The sequence below is a fragment of the Callospermophilus lateralis genome, chromosome 15, assembly GCF_048772815.1.
Source record: "Callospermophilus lateralis isolate mCalLat2 chromosome 15, mCalLat2.hap1, whole genome shotgun sequence".
Lineage (NCBI taxonomy): Eukaryota > Metazoa > Chordata > Mammalia > Rodentia > Sciuridae > Callospermophilus > Callospermophilus lateralis.
This window is the reverse complement of record NC_135319.1, coordinates 66407344-66420519: the sequence shown is the minus strand read 5'-3', so window position 1 is coordinate 66420519 and position 13176 is coordinate 66407344.

Genomic DNA, 13176 nt, shown 5'->3' with positions numbered 1-13176 from the left:
ACAGGGTCTCACTGAGTTGCTTAGGGCCTCGCTAAATTGTTGAGGGTAGCTTTGAACTTGAGATCCTTCTGCCTCAGCCTCCCGAGCCTCTGGGATTACAGGCATGTACCACTGTGCCTAGCATGGGGTAATTTTTGAAAGAATGGTAGCTGTTGAAGACCCCCTCAGGCTCTGCACAGTAGTTCACACCTGTAATCCTAGCAACTCAGGAAGCTGAGGCAGGAGGATCAAAAGTTCAAGGCCAGTCCCCACAATTTAGCAAGGCCCTATGCGCCTTAGTGAGACTGTCTCAAAAAAAAAAAAAAAAAAAAAAGGCTGGGGATGAAGCTCAGTGGTAAAGCCCCCCTAGATTAAATTTACAGTACTAAATAAATAAATACCCACTCAGCCCTACCCCTGCTCACAAATGAGAAAAGACTCCAGAGTGACCTTCCAACCTCCAATTATGCTCTAGCCACCAGAGGACATCTAGTTTGGAATGGGGGTGAGGAAGGAGGAGGCATTAGGTTCTGCAGGTCTCTTAGTCCAAGTCATTAGAGGAGATAGATGCAGAACACTTGACAGGGCTGCAGTCTAGAGTGCCAGTGACTGGATACCTGGGTCACTTTGTGGGGGCTCACCATACCCAGGAGAGCTGTGGGTGTTTGGTGGCCTCCTAGAGCCAGAGCCTTTCCAGAAAGCCAGGTAGCTTGTTGTTACCTTGAGGATCCAGTACCAAGATACCAGCTTTTGGAAGAGGGCCAATTTAAAGAAAATGAGAAAATAACTTACGGTTTCCCAGGAGAAAGCTCTTTTTAGTGAATGAAACAATCTCATAACAACACAAGACAGTACCTGGCTGTATGCTGGATTATACAGAAACAACAATGAATTTTAGAGACAGAAAAGGAAAAGTGTAGATCAGATGAACAGAGAAGAGGGTGATTTTGATGAATAGCAGAATAAAAAATACCTTTGCAAAAGTAAAGTTGAATCATGTTAATTTTACAAAATTTCAGAAAATATAGATGAAAAGAAAACACTTCCAACCCCATCACCCAGAGAATATGACTTTTTTTTTTGCAGATTGCAGATTTTTTTTTTTTTTGAGATTGAACCCAGGAACTTGCACATATTAGACAAGTGCTCTACCACTGAGCCATATCCTCAGCCTAGACAGGACATTTTTGATGTACACATCATCTGGTATTTTTATGCATAAGTACTTTCTGTTAATTTTCAAAAATAAGATCTCACTGTAACCTGCTTTTTTCACATAATAAACTGTGGTGTTCATCTTTCCACATTGCTAAATTTCCTTCTACCACTTTAATTGTAAATGGCCATACCACATCCCATGATATGAATGTTTGATGATACATTATTCTCTCAAATTCCCTGGTGCACCTTTATAATAATTTATTATCAGACACATTGCTGTGGTAGGTAGGATCTGAATAATCAAAGAAGAGTATTAAATTTAGACAAAAGGTTCAGAGTAGGGAGATGATTTGGCTGAAGAGATCTTACCTGAGACCAGGATACAGGTAATAGGTTGGTGGGGCTGAGCCTGGCCAATGAGAATGTCAGGGCTGGGAGACACCTTAAATGTCATCTGGCTTCCCATGCTTTCTGGAGCCCTGCTTCGATTCTATAGCAACCCTGACAGGTTCACCAGCCCCTGCTCCAGCGTTTGGGAACCCACTGTTATGTAAGGCCATCTACATCATTGCTACCATCTCTTAGAAAGTCCATGGAGTCCTGCTTTACTCGGGGCTCATGCCACTAGCCTGCTTCTGTTGCCTTGGGGAAAAGAGCCAAATTCTTCATCATGGCCCAAAGGACTTTATATAAGGAGGCCGTAGCCTCTCCAACCCCAACCTGCCACCTAATGGTGAGGCATTAAACACAAACACCTATTTTCTCCAAGATCAAAGTCCTTCCTTCTGTTATCTTCATTCATTAATTTAGGAGACTTGCTAGGTCTGTCTAAACTGTCAGAAACTTCACACAAGACGTTTAGACTGGTCGTGCATTATCGTGCTATTTCCTACTACTTTAGACTATTCATGGAGAACACGTCTCACAGGAGCTGTACGGTATTTCAAGCATTGTCAGAGCCCCATAAACACAACCTGACACCCCCATCACCATCACCACCCCTGCCACCCACCTTCACTTCACACACTTAAAATCAAGGAGAATGTTTCTTTATAAATTGAGGCACTTAAGAGTGTCTGTAATTTCCATCTCTGATGGCACCTTCTGCCTGCCGGGGCAGTGCAGAAGCAGAGTAATCCTTCTTCTCTCTGACAGCCCTTCAAAAATATTAAGATGGCTGTCATGTCCCTAGGGAGGGGTCAGAGCACAGAGCACAGACAAAGGAGTTTAGACTTGACTTGGCAACTCATGAGAGCTCTCGTGGTTCCTGAGCAGGGAGAGACTTAATGTCTGAGGATGATTCAACCTACAGCCCAGACACAGGACAGTCGGAGACATTTACTCGTCTGAGGAGCTGTTGTCAACATCAAGACAAAGATGAACCTGAGGAAAAAATATTACAAGATAAAAGTCACTTGCTGATTTAGAAGCTACCAGTTGGTTGTCTAGCACTCATCTGGCTGTGTTTTGCCTTCTTGGTTAGACTGGGGCCCAGAATCCTGCCTTTCTGGTATGACCTTCAGATGGAATGGTCACAGTCTGGTATGACCACAGTCCTCACAACAGGTACTGATAACTACTTTCTCACCATGGACTGGTTGTGGCCAGACACCAAGATTTGTCTGCGAAAATGATGATACTGAGCTAGGCGTGAGCCATATCACTTCACAAACATGTATTGAACAGAGACGGCCATTGGGGTAAATGCTGGGCCTATGTCAATTTTATATGTTAACATGGAGAGGCTATTGTGAGGCTCTTATCTCCAGTTATTCAGACACAATCTAGGTGTTGTGTCACTTTGATGAAGAAACCCAAGCAGAAATGAGGGACACCTAAACAAGGACAGCGAGGATAAGAGGAGGAAGAGACAGAGTGGAGGGATATTTAGGAGATAGAATCAACCAAACTTGAAAGTCAGATGTATTCAGGGTTATAGAGAAGTAGGGTTTTTTTCTTGTAATTTTCTAGGAAAGAAAGCAAGTTTTCCAGGGGGGACTAATAAACATAGTTATGAACTGGGTTTGAAGCTGGGACAGATTTTCAGGATCTGCAATATGGATGTAGGAGTCAACCATGTAGAGGTTAAACCTAAACTGTACAGTGAATGGAAAAGGTTAGCATTTAGAATAAGTACTCTTTCTTTTTTTTAACCCCTTTAAAAAGTAACATGCATAACTGTACACCTAGGTGAAATCTTACACATATTTGTACCTGCAGAACTGCTATGCAGATACACAATGCTTTCAAAACTCCAGAAGGCTCCTTTTTGTCCTCTCATAGTTAATACCACCCCTGCAAAGGTAACCACTATTGTGACTTTTGCCATTATAGATTACTCTTGCCTGATTCTGAATTTCATAAAAATATATTAATAGAGTATGTACTCTTTGTCTCGGCATGACACCTATAAGATTGATTGATATTGAAGCATAGAGCAGTTGGTTGTTACTATGTATCAGTTATGTATTTATGGGTTATGTGTCAGTCATGCTTCTCTGGAGAAACAGAACCACTATCAATAAGATATATAGATAGGAGAGAGAGAGATCCTTCTTAAAAAGGAATTAGCTCATGTTATTGGGGGATGCTGGCAAGTTCGAAACCTGTAGGGTAGTCCAGCAGCCTGGAAACTCAGGCAGGGTTTCTGTGTTAGTCTTAAGGCAGGCTCCTTCTCTGGGGAACCTCGATTTTATTTTATTTTTTTAATGCTTTAAGCTGATTGGATGAGACCCACCTACGTTATGAATAACCCTGTTATGTGAAGTTAAATAATTTTAAATGTTAATCACTTCTACAAACTACCTTCACAGCAACATCTAGATTAGAGTTTGACAATAAAACCAAGTTGACATAAAATTAACTTTCACAGGTTGCTTCCAGTTTTATGTTATTGCCAGTTTTTAACAGAAGCACTCTTTTCTGTTGGGCAAATATAAAAGTAGACTTGCTAGGTCATAGGGATGTATGTGTTCAGTCTTAGTAGACATTACCAAAGTTCTAATATGGTTATATCAGCTTATACTCCTTCTGGTAATGTAATTACAGTTTAAAGTGAGCATTCTTTGTGCCACTTTTTTGTTTAATATTATTTTAGTTGTAGATGAACACACAGTATCTTTATTTATTTTTATACAGTGCTGAGGATCAAACCCAGTGCCTCACACATGTGAGGCAAGTGCTTTACCACCAAGCTACAGCCCCAGCCCCTTTGTGCCACTTTTTAAATTTTAATTTTTATATAATTTCACACTTGCAGAAAAGTTGCTGAAACAGTATAAAGAATCCCCATACATTATTTACTTAAATTCACTAATTGCCAACATTCTGCCCCATTTGGTCTATCATTTTATCCATCTATCCATCCATCTACACTCACATGTGGACACACACATGCACATATACATGTACATATACATCCTTTTTCTAAATTTTGCCTCTATATCCTTTTTCAGTGCATATTTCCTAAGGACAAGAACTTTCTCTTACATAATCACAACACATTCATCAAAACCAAGAGATGTAACATTGATACAAGATTCTTATCTGATCTATAGCCCATATTTAAATCTCACCAATAGCTCCAAGAATGCCTTTTATAGCTTTTTTTTTCTGACCCAGTATCTAGTCTAATATTATACATTATATTTGCTGTTTATTTTTCTGTACTCTTGATCAAGTACTAGCCTTCCCTTTTTTTTTTCTTATCTTACATGAACTTGTTTTTTTTTTTTTTTAGATGACAGGCCAATCATTACATCAAGTGCCCCTCAGTTTGGTCTGTTATGCAGTTGTTCATGAGAATGACATTGATTCCTTTACAGAGTCCTTCTGCCATAGCAGAAGGCACAGGGGTCAGTATCTTCCTCCCCGGGCCCCATGCTGGAGATTAAACCCAGACCTTACACATGTGAGCAAGGGCTCTACCACTGAGCTACATCTCTAGACCTTAAAAAAAATAAATAAATAAAATTGTATTTTGAGATGGAGTCTTGCTAAACTGCAGTGGCACATGCCTGTAATTCCAGCTACACAGGAGGCTGAAACAGGGTGATGGCAACTTCAAGGCCAATCTGGGCAACTTAGTGAGACCCTTCTTGAAATTAAAAACAGAACTCAGTGGTAGAGCATTTGTCTGGCATGTATGAGACCTTCCTTGGGTTCCATCCCCAGCATTTCCATTTGTTCCATCCTCCCAAAAAAGAAAGAAAGGAAGGAAGGAAGGAAGGAGGGAGGGAAGGAAGGAAGGAAGGAAGGAAGGAAAAAAGGAAGGAAGGAAGGAAGGACAAATGAACAAGATCTGGATGCTGGGTGTGCTTAATGCTCCTGCCAAGTCTACCTCTAAGCCCTTTAGTAAACAAAACTAAGGAATATGGATATTTGTATCTTCATTTCTTTCTATGTCTATTAGTATACATGCACACACACAGACACACCACACACACACACACACACACACACACACACACACAGATACATAGATACCTCCAATTCCAATCTAGCACCTTGAAATTCATTTTAGTCTTCCCTGTCTCCATATTCTGAAGCCTGTTTTCCAACAGCAAGAACTGGGCTCCCATTATTCCCTGCATATTTACTTATTTGCTCAGTTTTATAGCACATAGAAAAGTATTTCAGCTTGTTAACCCATCACTACAGGGAAAACTCCTTCTAACCAAAATTCAGTGTTTATTTGGTTCACTTGTTTGTTCTAACATTCACTTTGTTTGTTTATGAGTGATAATGCTACCTATTAGAACTAGAGTTAAATTTATTAGTTTCTATTTAAGGACTCCTCTATCCTTTTGACTTAAAAAAAAAAATCTATTCCTCTACTGGGGCCTATGTGTTTAGGGATAGGCTCCATGGTATTCATAACCATAATCCTCTGGAGTTTATGCCAAATATTAGGGATGTCTGCATGGGGGTGGTTATGGAGAATTCATAATTTTTACAAGATTCTCAGTGGTCTTTAACCTAAAACATTTAGTAGAACTAGAGAAAAGAGCAGGATCCAGGGACCCCTCCAGAGACCTAGGGATGGGAAGTTCTGCCAGACTGGAAGATTCTCAGAGCAGGCAGAATCTTATTTATTTTATATTTTCAGTGCTGAGTACAGTATTAATATGGAGGGGAAAGAAACCAATAAAGGGAAGAGAAACTTGGGAGCAAATCTGTACCCTGAAGCAAACTCAAGATAGCTTTCTTAAGCATCTCTCCACCAGTGACAATGTGGCATCTTAGATTCCAGGCCCCCTGGGGCAGGCCTAGAACTAAACTGAGCAGGTAGTGGGGGTGGGAGCAGAGTACTGGCTGGACATCTGTCTGCAGGTGCACACTGAAACTAGAGGAAAAAATCCAGTTTGCACAGGAGACACTGACCCGAGGCCTTGATTTAACCCCTCATAGGTTTTGTGAGGCAGCAAGGTCCCTCCCAGCCAAACTGGAGAACAGGCCAGAATAAGAAGGAAGCTGAGAGTGAAAAAAGGCTCTACCCCCTGTAGGCACCAACCGAGAAAACTTTCCCCCAGGCATAGGGAATTAGGGACCCACCAGGCAGCTGAAACAAACTGTTTCATCAAAGGGCAGCACTGCTCTCCAGGAACTCCGGTGCAGAAGGAAGACCTGGGAAGGCAGAAAATGAGGGGAGGGGCTCAAGGTCAAAGGACAGAGTTCCCTGAGTGCCTGCTCTGCAGGGTGCATTCTGCTAAGTGCAGGTGAGTAATCCAAAAGGAGTAGAGGACTGGATCCCTGCCACTGGCTTAAAGAATGTTTAGCAGATCAGGTGTGTGCCAAAGCGAAACCATACAAACAGAACCCATACTGGCCCAGGCCTCTGTGGCGCATGGTAAATCAAGAAGCTCCTTAAAGGAAAAGCTGATAAGAATTTTGAAGAAGGGTTGGGAATGAAGAAAGAAGAAAAGAGACAAGGTGTTCCATCTGTCAGTGATGGTTCGGAAATAAGCAGAGGTGTGGAGAGAAGATGGCTTAACCCCAAGAGCAGAGAAGGAAGGGTGTTTCAAAGACCCAGCTGGTGGGTGCTGAGGTTTCAGGCCCATAGGAAGCCCTGATCTGCAGGAAGGTCATGATGAAAACGGTGTTTGAGAAGAAGACTGAGTCCAGGGCTGAACTGGGGGTGGGGGGGTTGCCGAAAGCAAGGAGGATGGCAGAGGATAACTGAGGTCCCTTGGATGAAAGAAATTTGCCAGGCTGGAACAGCTGACAGTGGATCCTGGGTTAACCCTACGCACTAGCCAACAAAAGCAAAACTAAGAATTTTCATGTTACATTATTCTGCAACTTAAAATCACATTTGTACATGGAGAGTTTTATAAGCAATAATAATTATTTATGATTACCGTACTGAGCATCTATTGTGTGTCGATCATGTATATAACTCCTCAGAGAACCTCTCAGCCATCTCTGAGGGAGAGACATGTACTATCAGTTTTGATATCATACATTATAAATTTGCTCAAGCAAATGGGGGTCTCATGAGAACCCCGAGTAAAGTATAGCAGGAATTATTATCCCTATTTTATAGATGAAAAAACTGATAGTAAGAAAGCTAAGGCTCTTGCCCTCTGTCAAACAGCCACAGACTGTCAGCCAGCAATTTGGACCTTTAGCCTGGGGTCCTTGCACCCGACTTTCATTCTGATTTTCTGTGCACAGTGTTAATAGAGACCTCTGGGTTTTAGTACAGCACTACTTTGGCCTACATCTGTTGCCCACTTCAGTTACATGCTCTGAATTCCTGGCAATGACATACCAAAAGTTTGTTACTCTGTTCATTCAGGGTCACTCAGCTGAGTCTGGTTGGCTTGGACAAAGTGTGCAAGGAAAAAAAGTAGGGATGAGGACAAGGGGATTAGCCCTGTCATCTCTCCATCTTTCAGAAGTGAACACTTCCTTTTTCCTCAACTGCCAATTTAGGGACTAGATTGCCAGAAGGCAGAAGACATGTTGGATCTGTGGGGGTCAGGTTGTGCAACAAGATAAAGGCAGAGAGAATGAGGACAAGTTCTCAAGGTCACATTATTGCTGCATGCCACGGTTGGATTTCAAGAAAGCAAACAAAATACTGACAGGTGGTTGCTTAGAATCAGAGCAAGCAAGGAGACCCCCGGGAAGGTGCCTTCTCAATCTTGTCCGTCATAATCTTTCCCAATCCTGCCAGCCACATGGAATCCACTCCCCTCCCCTCCCCATCTGCTTCTGTCCCTGAGCCTACTGTCAGAATTATTTTGTAGCCAGGCAAGCACCAAGTTCTCTTGAAGAACTTTGAGGTGTCCGCCCCTTGTCCTTAACACTCCCCTTTGCCGGACTGTGAGTTTCTTGTCTCTACTTTTCTAACCCACACAATTAAATGGCCAAGAAGGTTCTCAGTGGTCTCACCTTCAGAACACATGAACTTCAGGTGTATTTTGTATCTGGCTACATCCTGAGATCCCCACTTTGTCTGCTACCCAGCTCACCCTGTTCTTTACACAACTGAGGTGGGGGCAAGGGAGTCCAAGGCCCACACACAGCTGGAGAGAGAGGGCTGGTGGGAGACCCTGTTCTCAGGAGCTGGAAGTCAGCCAAGCCTGGGCAGCTGGCTAGTGCACTGCTTCTTAGCTTCAGGCAAAGATCAGGCACTGTATTTGTGTATATCAAGTGAATGCCCTGACATGGCTTCCATCTGAGAACAAGACATTAAAACAGCTTGGGAGCAAGGAGTTAGATTAGGGATTTAGCTTGTCTCACAGGTGTTCCAAGACAGATGGCTCTATCCCTCTCAGGGGCATTCTCCAGGTAAGCTCATCTCTCCCCTTAGCATCAACTCTAGGTATGAAACACTCCAGCATTTTCTTACACCAGACTTCATATGTCACAAATTTGTTGAGCACTTACTCTCCACCAGGCATCCAGAATTTGGCTAGTGAGAATAATTTATACTCTTGATCCTACTAAGTGCTGGGCCCTGTTCTTTCTCACAACAGTCCCAGGAGTTAGCTCTGAAAATGCTCCTGTTTTACTGATGAAATAATGAAGCTCTAAAGGTAAGGAATGTACCTGAACTCACATGGCAAGAACTCAGCAGAACCAGAAGTCCAATTCAGGATTCCAGAGGCTGTGTGACTCATCACTGCCCCACAGGGACCCTGGGGAATGAGAGACAGTCCTGCCTTCAGAAGTCCATGACCCACGGGAAAGACTGTCCAAACAGGCCACAAATTGTAGGTGCTCCTGGCTCTGACAGAGGCATGAAGAAAGCGTCATTTTCTTTTTCTTTCTGCCTGCTCCCAACTAGTGCTCATAGGTGAGATCTGGGGACCTTTGGAAATGCCAAGTATCACACTTAAAAAAAAAATTCTAATTAATTACTTATTTATTTTTGGTACTGAAGATTGAATCCAGGGGCACTTAACCATTGAGCTATATTTCCAGTCTTTTTTATTTTGATTTTGATACAGGGTCTGGCTAAGTAGCTGAGGATGGCCTGGAACTTGTAACCCTCCAGCCTCAGGCTCCCCATTGCTGGCATTCCAGGCATGCACCACCACGCCCAGCTGCATACTTATCTTTCTGTAGCTGGTCACTTTGCTATCTGTCAGAAGATCAAGAACCTAGTGAGGGGTGGCTATCTGGGAGGGTCTTTCTGTTCAGATAGGACTGATCAGGGCTGTCACATCAACTATCTCACTTAAACTTCTCTCACTGCACTTGCTACTCCCCAGAGGCCACCTGGCTTACTCTCACTTTTTCCAGGTCTTGGCTCTGGTCTTGTCTCCCTAGAGAGGTTTTCCCAAATTCCTTATCTAATATAGCCTTCGCTATCCCTCCATCCCTTTCACTTGGCTTTATTGCTCCTATTGTATCCGTGTCCAAAGTTTTATCATACATTTATTGTTTATCATCTGTCTCCCCTCCATGAAGCTTAATGCCTTTTGGTCACAGCCCTATCCCCAGCACACAGAATGGGACTTGGAAGACAACAGATGCTCAATAGGCAATTTGTTGGGTAAGTAAATTAATTTAAACTTTACAATGGTCCTTCAAGGTAGATATTGTTAAACCGTTGGCCTCATCCCCAGTTTAGAAAAGGAAACAGGCTTAGAGGGGTCATCTGGCAAGTCCAGGTCACACAAAATGTGCACATCAGCCCGAATGCATGCCCGGGCCCCTCTCTTTCCCACACCACCCCCTTCACCCAGCACAGCGCCCTCTCCTCTGACTCAAACGTTCAATAGTCCTGTGGTCCAGAGACTGTTGGCTCATTGTAGAAAGGAAAGAAAGGAAAGAAAGTCAACAATACCCGGGAGAGCCATTTATAATCCCTGGGCAGGGCAGGGTCGTGTCCTCTGAGAAACATAACATAGCAAGGGTGTCACCAGCTCTTAAAGGACTGCCCTTCCAGTTTCTGCCTGGTGTCCAGCAGTGGGCCATTCCTCAAGAGCACTCCAGATTGCAAGAGCAGCTCAACTCACCCCTTTTGTAAGGGACGCTTGCCTTCTCGCACCCCCCCTTTCCCTAAGAGCCCTAGACCAGTGCCCCAGTACTATGTCTCAGCAGGCTCAGAACAGCAAAACTACACTCATGTCACACACGTGCATATACACATGGCCCATGTGGGCAGCACACACTGGCCCAACACAGAGCAGTCTTAGGACCCATGAAGACTGACCCTGGATTCCTTCGCGTGTGGGTGACCAGGACTGTGCTACCGAGAGGCCACGCAGAGAGAATGGCAAGGGAGAGTGAGGGCGAGGCTTCAGATGTGTAGGTGAGGGGTTGGCAAATGCTCCCCAGTACGCATGTGCATGTGCAAAGTCTTAAAGCGGGAAGAAACAGTCAGAAGACCTGGGTTTATGTCAAAGCCCACCTCATATAAACTGTTAGGGAAGTGATTTCCTCTGTTAAATGGGGATAATAAAGTAACACCTGCTCAGAGTACTTTCTATGATTTTTTTTGGTGGGGGGTGGGGTACTGGGGATTAAACCCAGGTGCATTTAACCACTGAGCTACATCGTCAGCTTTTTTTTAGAGACAGAGTCTCCCTGAGTTGCTTAATACCTCTATAAATTGCTGAGGCTGGCTTTGAACTCATGATCTTCCTTCCTTAGCCTCCTGAGCTGCTGGGATTACAGGTGTGTGCCACCATGCCCTGCTAGAGTACATTCTATGATTTAAGAATATAATCTAGTAACAAAAATGTGAAAACATCTTAGAAGTCATAAAGTATCTATAAGCACAGAGAAGTGTTACATGCATATCTTTTCTGATTAAGAAAAGATACATTATAGAAAATATAATCAATATATAAAAGGCTTAAAGAGAGTAAAAATATGTAGAATTACATATTTTTATGTAATTTATGCTCATAATTACTGTTGCCATTTTGTATATCTCCTCCCATCATATATCCAAAGCACATATGTGCAAAAAGACATATTACATATGCTCAGCTCACTTACCACAAGACTGGATTATACAGACCAACCCCAGGAATTTTCAGATTTTTTTTTTTTTTTTTCAGTTCTGGGGATGCAATCCAGGGCATTGCACATGTTAGGCAAGTGTTTTGCCACTAAGCCACACCCCTAGTGTAGAATTTTGCCATTAATTTCATTAGAGTGATGATAACCTCAGTCTACACGGGAACTTTTTCATTGCTCTAGATAAATATGAATTTTTAGAAACTTGCTGTTAATAATTCCTCAGTCCTTGAGTTTAATAAATCTGTAGTTAACTGCAACATGGCACAACAGGGAAAAGGGGATGTGAGCTCTTTTTCTGCATCTGCCAATAAAGAGCAGCAGATGCTCTGATGAGAAACTTCTGTGGCTCAGTTTCATCGTCTGCAAATGAGGGTGATAGTCTCTGCCTTGAGGGTCAGATGAGATCAGGCTTGGGAAAGTGCTTAGAAACAGTAAAGAAACACCCACAGATGGGTACAGATAGTATCCATCTGCACACAAGTACAGCTAGAGAGACATAACACCAGAATTAATCCCAATTCCATTCAACAAGTCCCAACAACCTAAGGCAACCTGAGACTGCTGGTTCCTAAAAATGCTAATATGCCATTCCCTTTACATCCAGCACTTAATAATGAGTCATTCCACCTAAACGGAGCTAAAGTGGCTCCCAAAGTGGTTTACTGTTAACTCAGCAACAGTAAATCCGACTTAGAAGGGTAGGATCTGTGGGCCAAGTGTCACATAGAGTGTTTCTATTTGCAGACTGGCCACATCCTTGGTTCAAGAACAGAATCCAGGCTGGGGAAGGAAGGAGATTCATCTTCCCTCTCAGAGCATCATTCAGCCAGCATGCTGGGAACACCAGAGAGTCAACACCTGGTATCCTTTGACAGCCTGGCAGCCTTAGTAGGACATGCAGAGCCATAAAACGTCATCTCCCTGGATTTTAATGAGGTTTTGAATGGGTTCCCACTTAAGTAGTCCTTGAGAAACTTGGAGAATCTGGCTGAGTGTGAATGTTTTATTAAGCAGGACGTTGGGGGAAATTGGTGGTGCCATTTAGCACCCCCCAAAATCTTTGCTGGCATTAATTGGCTTTGCCCTAGGTGGTCTACAAGCCTCCCTTATCTTATTTCCCTTCTGGTCTTTTCCTAATCTCAATTGCCCTTTAAAATCATATGCCATCCTTCAAAGCACTTGTACAACTTGAAACAGAGTTGTAAACCAGGGTTTGCGTAAAAACTGGGGTCAAGGGACCTATACCAGAATGATTTAAGCAAACAAAGCCCACTTTATGTTTCAACCTAAGTGTCTAAAACATAAAACAATTCTTCAATATATGCCAACTGAGTATGGAGAGAATAAAACTTCCCTTTGAAAATAAACTTTGTCTTCTACGGTCAGTTCATTTGTATATCACAGCAAAAGTGTGTGGGGGCAGAAGGAAGACATTGCAAAGGCAAATTTTCAAAGGCAGGAATTGTCCAGTGGGTTCAGAGTCCAGGAAAGCCATGGTGGCTGCATCTTAAGGATATGAGGTGGCCAAAAGCTGAGAAATTGCTGTTTCTC